Consider the following 9440-nt stretch of genomic DNA (forward strand, 5'->3'; position numbering starts at 1 on the left):
AATTGCTTGGTTTGTGATATAGGACTTGTATCTAGCTTGCATAGAAGCACAAGAACCTGAAAACTTGATTAGAAAGTCGGAAACGAGCCAAACCCGCTAAGGTAATGCCGAAACACTCGCTTACGGGCTATTTAGGTTAAGGTTGTGATGTGCATATTTTTAGGTCTTGAAATTTTGCAAAGACATCAGGGACCATATCATTGAGTTCCTGTTCAAATTTGGTAATTTTTCGATGATCCGAGAATATTTGAAGAATTTATTAACGAATTGGGACGTTTACTTGGAAAAAATAGCTAAAATACTTCAAAAATTATGAAATTTTTCTGGGAACTCAGATTTGATATATTTTGATGACATATGAATTTTGGAATCATTTGGAGAAGTCTAAAGGTGTTTTGTGTATATGCGTTCGTGTGAATTTTTATAGCCGAATTTGAGTCGAAAAGAATATCGCACGAGCTTTTTACATTCTGGAATTAATACAGGTTGATTTGGGACATGATTGGAGTATTCAATAATTTTTGTGGAATTTTTGGAAACTTTTTGGGGGGTAAACAGACGATTTTCAGACAAAATATAGCAGTTAAAATGAATTTTTATAAATTAATAAATCAGTAAATAATTCCAAAAATATTTTTATAAAATTCTACATATTTTAATTGATAAGTGGTTAAATTTTCATAAATTAATAATTAACGGTTTATTAATTATGCTAATTTGAATATTAAACAAATTCAGTTTTTATAAAACCAGCAACTTCGCGATTAACGAATTTGCGGGAATATCAAGACACCAAGAGTGATCTAAAATCATATTTTTGGACTAATTAAGTAAAAACAAACTTTTCTATGAGAAACCTGGACAATCCGGGTGGATTGTGCGCGTTTCTTCTCAAATCAAACTGAATAAACGAAACGGGCCCCGTGGCTAATCCAAGACCCCAATATGTGATCCTTCTTTATAACTTAATCATGTTATTAACCAATACAGTTACCCAAGCTTATTTTCCCATAACTGTTTTCTGAACGCGTAAACGAACAACTTGGCCCAGCTGGGAAAACGGGAATCTAAGCCAAGTTCAGTTTTAAGTATTAGACATTGAACAACATCACAACCTAAGCCTATTGCCACTTTCTGGGCGTTCCAGCTACACCCAAATTATTTATACAGCCCAGTTTAGTATTGAGATTATAATAATATTAAAATATTAATATTATTATAATATTGATTATAGGAACTACTGATAGCGGACCGAACAAACCACGAGCTGATACAGTACTGATTATCTACTAAACTGTGAGTTTCATGACCCCACTCTTTAAACAGTTTTACGAACTTTTGGGGTGAAAAGCATGTTTGATTACATATACATACCTGAAACATGTATTGATGTGAATTATCTAAGTGCTAACACACGAAAGTCTCCACTAACACAGTGATTAACTTCAAGCCGGTGGCTTGTGAATAGTACTATTGGTTTGACAAACCCAAACGGAGCCGGCATGTATTGCTGAGACTTTACCCTGTTTACATATGACCATAATTATACAACACGCTATGTAGTGTTAGATATAGCTACTTGGGGCATGTTGTGGGCGGAAAGGGGCCACAGTGGTTGATTGAGCGTGGGAAACGGATGCACGCAGCACATACAGTCAAGGCTTCATTGTAGCTTAGCATAATTACATCATTTACATACATACATACTTATTTCATGATTACAAGTGTTGACTTGTGAATACTCATTACTGTTTTCTTGAAACTCGTGAAACTCACCAACTCTAGTAATTGACCTGTTTTAAACTGCTTTTCAGGTGTACCTAAATTGGAATGATTTGGTGATCTGTTATTTACCCAAGGTGTGCGGTTGATGCTATGTGAATAGAGGCAAGGGTGTTAGTAGTAAGGACGGTTAGTTAACGAACTTGTTTTGTTTGTACCACATAGACTGTAAAACAATGATAGAACAAAGAAATGTAATATATTGTAAATTAGTTTGTAATGTTTCTTTATAAACAATGTGTTGATACCAGAGGTGTCTGTTACATTCCCGTTTTACGCTTCCGCATTGTGCTAGTCGGGGTGTGACAGAAGTTGGTATCAGAGCCATTGGTTATAAAGGATTAGATTATCCTTTAGGGTACTTAAAATATAACCGTAGGCTCGATTAACTCTGGGAAATATTTAAATAATAAATTAATATTATATACTGATGGATGCCAGGATGAACTTGTAGGACAAGTGAGTTATTGTGGTCCGGAACATAATAACAGACTTGCTTGTACGAGGGAATTCGGGGAGAAGTCGCAGAACGTGTGGTTAGGTAAAAGTGGCAACATATGTGTATAAAAGGTTATGTGTAAGTATATATATATATGTAACACCTATACGTGCTTATCTGAAACAAGGTGTATGAATACGTGTACGTACGATACTGTTGATGATGATAAATTTTACAATGAATATTATATTCATTTATATTAAATATTGATTTAAATAATAATAATAATTAAAATTCTAATAAAACTAATATTATATTTTAATATAATTAATATTAAATTTGGTTTAATTAATTAATCTTTTCGACAATAGTTAGCGCTAGCAATAGTTATTATTCTTATAACTAACCTTTGTGCAGAGTCATGTGAAGGAATAACGAGTACGTACCGGAAGAAGAATCGGTAATCTCTGTTGAGGAGGATCCAGAGGAGGAATCCGAGGAGGATCCAGAAGAGGAGGAACCGGAGGAGGAGGAAGAGGTGGAAGAAGAAGTTATCTGTAGAGAGCTACCCAGGAAAGTGCCTGATCTATCTGGCTACAGATGCGATAGTTATCCACCCAGGTCACCACGCAGGGATCAAGACGAAGTTAACAGTCAGTATCGTTCACCTGCTAGAGTTGCCAGATCACCCACTCCACCCATTCACCTGTCGCCGACGACTTCAGCTACTGCGCGAGTCCGACAGACTACTCGTATTCGGGTAACCCCGATTGACCCTACCTCGATTCCATTCAGATCTACCCACGACCGGGGAGGACCTTCACGTCTTAGGGCAGATACTTCATCTTCCCGTTCATTGAGTATACCTACCCCTCGCCCTGACCTCCCAAACGCAGGAAACAACTCTTGGATGGTTGTCCTGACTGACCGTGTGATAGACCACTCGATAGCCATAGCTAACATTAACCAGGAGAGGAGGGACGTGACCCAGTGCTTATCGATGTTACATCAGATAGTACTGAACTTGCAGCAGTCATATGCCTACTACCACTGGTGTTTGGATAGGGTGACAGTTCGGCTGTGGAACTGTTACTGGGTGATTACGGTGTTGTTATTTTTATGTTTGTGGTTAGCCTATCGTTTGTACGGATAAATGTAGAATGTTACAGATATGTGTATATGATCTTTTGATACTCCATGTATGTATATAGTAGTATGTTATGTTAACATGGGGCACAATTTTGTACATTATTACAAGCACTGACCCTTATAGGGTTAAGTCTAACAATCACTTAGTGACAGATTTTGATATATACATGCAAGCACTGGCCTTTATCAGGCTAACTCTATGTACCTTTTGATATCAATGTACGAAACAATTTGTGAAATGTCAGTATGTTATCTGGTTTACCTGTACAACATTTATTGTGATTATTATTACACAGTGCCGTAGACTGGAATTAGTACTAATTGGCTTATATTGTTTATCATTATAGAATGGCCCCAAAGAAAGCAAATCCTATGACTAAGGCAGAAATAGCCGAGATGATTGCTCGGCAAATGCAGGCAGTAATCCCACTTATTGTAACACAAGTAACTGCCGGTGTTAAGGCCAATATACAAACAAACCAGCAATAAATCAATAATGCTCCCTCAACCAACACTGAAACAGTTATAAATAACAATCCCCCACCTAATACAAATGCCCCTACCAATGCAAATAATCCCCCACCTGATGCAAATAATGTCAACAACAATAATCCCCTACCGAACCCAAACAATAACAATAAGAACCCTAATCCCCCTCGAAGGGAATATTCGATCAAAAACTTTATGGCCTGTAAACCGATTGATTTCAAGGGCACAGAAGGGCCAAACGGGTTAATCAAGTGGATCGAGAAAACTGAATCTGTCCTCAATATCAGCAATTGTCCACCTGAAAACATTGTCAAGTATGTTGCCTCTACATTTACTGATCACGCATTAATGTGGTGGAACACTATGGTGCAGAAGGTCAAGATACAGTGAATCGCATGACATGGGCTGAACTCAAAACACTGATGCTGGAACATTTCTGCCCAAAGAACGAAATTCAAAGGTTAGAACACGAACTTTGGAGTTTGGAAATGAAAGGAGCGGATCATCTGGAGTATACCAACCGCTTCAACGAACTGGCTCGCCTAGTACCATGGTTAGTAACTCCCGAGGACAAACGAGTTGAACGTTATATTTGGGGTTTAGCCCCAGAAGTGAGGAGTTTGGTGAACTCTGTTGGCCATACATCATTTGAGAATGCCGTAACTCAGGCCGGCATCGTAACTTTTGACTTGGTAAGAAGCAGAGTGTTGAGGATGGCCGGGGAATCATCGAGTATGAAGCGAACTAATTATGGATCATGGTCACAAGGAAGGCCAGCAAGTAAACGTGCACTCCCGACAATACAAAATTATGCCATGAGTAGTTATGAGGTGAAACGAGACAGGTACAAGGGACCATGGCCAAAATGTGATAAATGTAGTTTTCATCATGTGGGTGAGTGCAGGCCGTTAATCTGTCAGAAATGTGGGAGAACGGGGCATAATGGCCCCAGTTGTAGAGTCAGTATGGGAATTGTTAACCGACCAACCCAAGCAACCCAACCTCGTCGTCCGCAACCACCTAGACCGCAACCGATTCGTCAATAATCTATCCAACAAATCACAGCACCAGCAAACCGCCGTGCTTGCTACGAATGTGGTAGCACGGAGCATTTTAGAAAAGACTGCCCCAAGCTGAATCAAGGAGCACTCACCGGTCGGAACCAAGCATCGACTTCAAATGCGCCTAGAGGACGCACGTTTGTAATTGGGTCAGGAGATGCACGACAGGACCCGAACGTAGTAACAGGTACATTTGTTGTTTCTGATCAATATGCTTTTGTATTATTTGACGCGGGTGCCGATAGAAGCTTTGTTTCCACTAGCTTTGTATCCGTAGGTAACATGCCAATTAGTGAACTAACAAATCCCTATACTATAGAACTCGCTAACGGTAACTCTATAACTGTCAACCAAATAGTCCAAAACTGTTCCATTATTCTTAATGACTACCCATTCCTTATTGACCTACTCCTGGTAGAATTAGGAAGTTTTGATGTTATTGTCGGTATGGACTGGTTAACCAAGTATAAGGCGGAGATTGTGTGTAACAACAAGACAGTTAAAATTCCCTTTTCGAATGGTGAGGTGATTGTAGTACAAGGAGAGAAGTCTGGTTCGATTTTACTTCTTGTGTCTCATCTTAAAGTGTTGAAATGTTTACGCCAAGGTTGTATGGCATTTTTGGCAAACGTGACCATAAAGAACCCTGATGAGAAATGCATAGAAGAGATTCCCGTTGCACGTGAATACCCCGATGTCTTTCTCGATGATCTACCTGGATTACCACTGAACTGACATGTTGAATTCCGTATTGACTTAATCCCAGGATCAGCCCCCATTGCTAAGGCACCTTACCGATTGGCACCCACTGAAATGAAAGAATTATCTAACCAGTTACAGAAGTTGTTAGATAAGGGTTTCATTCGTCCTAGTTATTCTCCTTGGGGAGCACCAGTATTGTTTGTAAAGAAGAAAGATGGAAGTTTTAGAATATGCATTGATTACCGGGAATTAAATAAAGTTACCATCAAGAATCGATACCCTCTTCCACGAATAGATGACTTATTTGACCAACTTCAAGGGGCAAACTATTTCTCGAAAAGTGACCTTCGATCTGGTTACCATCAAGTTAAAATTCAAGAGGAAAGCGTGTCTAAAATGGTGTTCCGAACTCGTTATGGTCACTACGAATTCTTAGTTATGCCGTTCGGACTAACTAATGCTCCCGCAGTTTTCATGGATCTTATGACTCGAGTTTGTAAACCGTATCTCGAAAAATTCGTTATCATGTTTATTGATGACATTTTGATATATTCGAAAACCAAGGAACACGAGCAACATTTACGAACTATCTTGGAGCTGTTGAGGCAGGAAAAGTTGTGTGCCAAATTATCAAAGTGTGAATTTTGGTTACAAGAGGTACAATTTCTAGGGCACGTTGTTAACCGACATGGTATCCATGTAGACCCGAGCAAGATTGAAGCCATCAAAAACTGGCAAGCCCCAAAGTCACCGAAAGAGATCGGCCAATTTTTGGGTTTGGCTGGGTATCATCGGCGTTTTATTGCTAATTTTTCCAGCATAGCCCAACCTTTAACTCTTTTGACTCAAAAAGATCGTGCTTACGTTTGGGGAGAAGAACAAGAAGCGGCTTTTCAATTGCTGAAACAGAAACTATGCCAAGCCCCGATATTGAGTCTTCTAGAGGGAACTGATGATCTGGTAGTTTATTGTGACGCGTCCCGGAAAGGTTTAGGGTGCGTACTTATGCAAAGAAACGAAGTCATAGCATACGCTTCTCGACAGTTAAAGGTGCGCGAGAAGAATTATACTACTCATGATTTGGAATTGGGCGCGGTTATTTTCGCACTTAAGATCTGGAGGCACTATTTGTATGTCACAAAATGTACAATATACACCGACCACAAGAGCCTACAACATATTTTCGACCAGAAAGAACTAAACATGAGGCAAAGGAGATGGGTAGAGCTGTTGAACGATTATGACTGTGAGATTCGATATCATTCGGGCAAGGCTAATATAGTAGCAAATGCTTTGAGCAGAAAAGACAGGATCAAACCACTAAGGGTCCGAGCACTTGGAATGATTGTCCAAACCAGTCTCACCGAACAAATTCGTATTGCTCAAAACGAAGCTCTAAAAGGAGATCACTTCGAAGATGAAAACTTGCATGGAACTGAACGAAATTTTGAAGAAAGAACCGATGAAATTTTATATTACAAAAACCGAGTTTGGATTCCCACTTTCAACAATCTGCATGACTTGATCACGGACGAAGCCCATAAGTCCAAATACTCCATTCACCCTGGAACAGATAAGATGTATAAGGACTTGAAGGAGTATTATTGGTGGCCCGGTATGAAGAAGGATATAGCCACGTATGTCAGTAAATGTTTAACCTGTGCGAGGGTTAAGGTTGAATATCAAAAACCTTCGGGAATGTTGCACCAACCAGAAATACCACAATGGAAATGGGAACAAGTTACCATGGATTTTGTAACACATCTCCCAATAACTTCCCGAGGAAATGATGCAATATGGGCGATAGTTGACCGACTAACAAAATCCGCACACTTCTTTCCAATCCAAACCATTTACACAACCGAAAAACTTGCTCACATCTACATCAATGAAATCATATCTCGACATGGCGTACCCGTTTCAATAATCTCTGATCGTGATAGCCATTTCACCTCTCGTTTCTGGCAAGCCGTACAAGAAGCTTTGGGAACCCGAATTAACCTAAGTACCGCCTACCATCCCCAAACCGACGGCCAATCTGAGCAAACCATTCAAACCTTAGAAGATTTGCTTCGCGCTTGTGTACTAGACTTCGGTGGAAACTGGGATCAACATCTTCCACTGGTTGAATTCTCTTACAACAATAGCTATCACAGTAGCATTCATGCGGCACCATATGAAGCGCTGTACGGGCGGAAATGTAGATCTCCCTTGTGTTGGACTGAGGTTGGAGATACCTAAATTACACGATCTGACTTGATTCAAGAAACCAATGACAAAATCCGTAAAATTACAAATAAATTGAAAATCGCCCGAGATCGATAGAAAAGCTATGCTGATGTTCGTAGAAAGCCGTTATCCTTTGAAATAGGCGACAAAGTTTTTCTGAAAGTATCCCCGTGGAAAGGCGTTATTCGATTCGGAAAAACCGGTAAACTAGCTCCGCGATACATTGGTCCGCATGAAGTAATTTCTAAGATTGGACCTGTAGCCTACCGATTGAAATTACCCGTGGAGTTGAGCTCTATTCACGATGTCTTTCATGTTTCGAACCTGAAAAAGTTACTTACTGACGAAACCGAAATCGTGCCATTAAAAGACTTAAACATAAACGAAAAACTGAATTTTGTTGAAGAACCGGTGGAAATATTAGAGGGAAAAATAAAACAATTAAGAAACAACAAAATCTCTCTAGTAAAAGTTCGGTGGAATTCACAACGGGGACCCGAATTCACGTGGGAGCGGAAATCTGAATTCAAAAAGAAATACCGGCACCTGTTTCCAAACAAAGACAATGTTGAATAATCAAATTTCGGGGACGAAATTTTCTAACGGGGGGAGAATGTGACATTTGAGCCAAAACAAGGTACACCTCAGTACATATTTACCGATTAAGCAAATAAACGCCTTTTGCGTCACAAACGAACGATTAACCGAACGGGTCGGGTTATGACCCAGATATCTCGGGGGGCCATCTATAAGTGATGTACGATCTATACAAGCTAAAATATTAGAAATATGGTCTTAGTTTGATAGCAAACAAGTTAAATGAAAATATGCTCGTTTAACTACCCGCTATAGATTTAAACGCGAAAGATAGTTAAAAACCAAGCATTGTATCATCCGTTAAGCCGAAAAAGACTTACCAAACACTTATTTGAAATGTTTTAAGCGATCCGTGAAAATATTTTTGATTTTTACAAACATATAGTATGTTTTTATAATTTTACACAAAACTAGCCGAAAAACACCCGTTTTCGCGCTGTTTAACGCACCCGATAAGTTTTTCGCGCCAAAAACCGAACCCGAACTAAATTTTTGGACTAGGCTTTTCGTATTTGGGCTTGAGAAACCAGATTATTGGGCCAAAACAGCCCAAAGGGGGGGGGGGTCCCATGAATCGGATTGGACCAGCCCACCCCACCCCCCATTTTTTTTATAAAACTTATTCCACAAGCTTGTTTATTCATTTTGGTTTATAAAAGTTGAGGTCCAAGCAGCCGCAAGCTGATTTTCCAGAAATCCTTCAAACCCTAAGGTAAGGAGCTTAAATAAGTAGCTTTTGTACTTGTTTAACCTTGATTAATACCATAAAAACATGTCTTGATTACTAAAAATCATTCCTAACCATGTAAAAATCCCAAAAATGGTCCATAAACATGTTTTGATCATACACATGGTAAGGAACCTGTTTTGATAGTTTTTTTGGCCATAAACACGGATTAAAGGGTTGAAACGGCGTTTTTACGGTTCAAAAGTTCGTTTTTGTGCACTAGCCGAAACCCTAAGTTAAGGGCTGTTATGTTGATGAAAAATTG

Source organism: Bidens hawaiensis, unplaced genomic scaffold (assembly GCF_021521415.1).
Source record: "Bidens hawaiensis isolate Kalapana, Puna unplaced genomic scaffold, B.hawaiensis_p1.1 tig00033840_1, whole genome shotgun sequence".
In the NCBI taxonomy this organism is placed as follows: Eukaryota; Viridiplantae; Streptophyta; class Magnoliopsida; order Asterales; family Asteraceae; genus Bidens; species Bidens hawaiensis.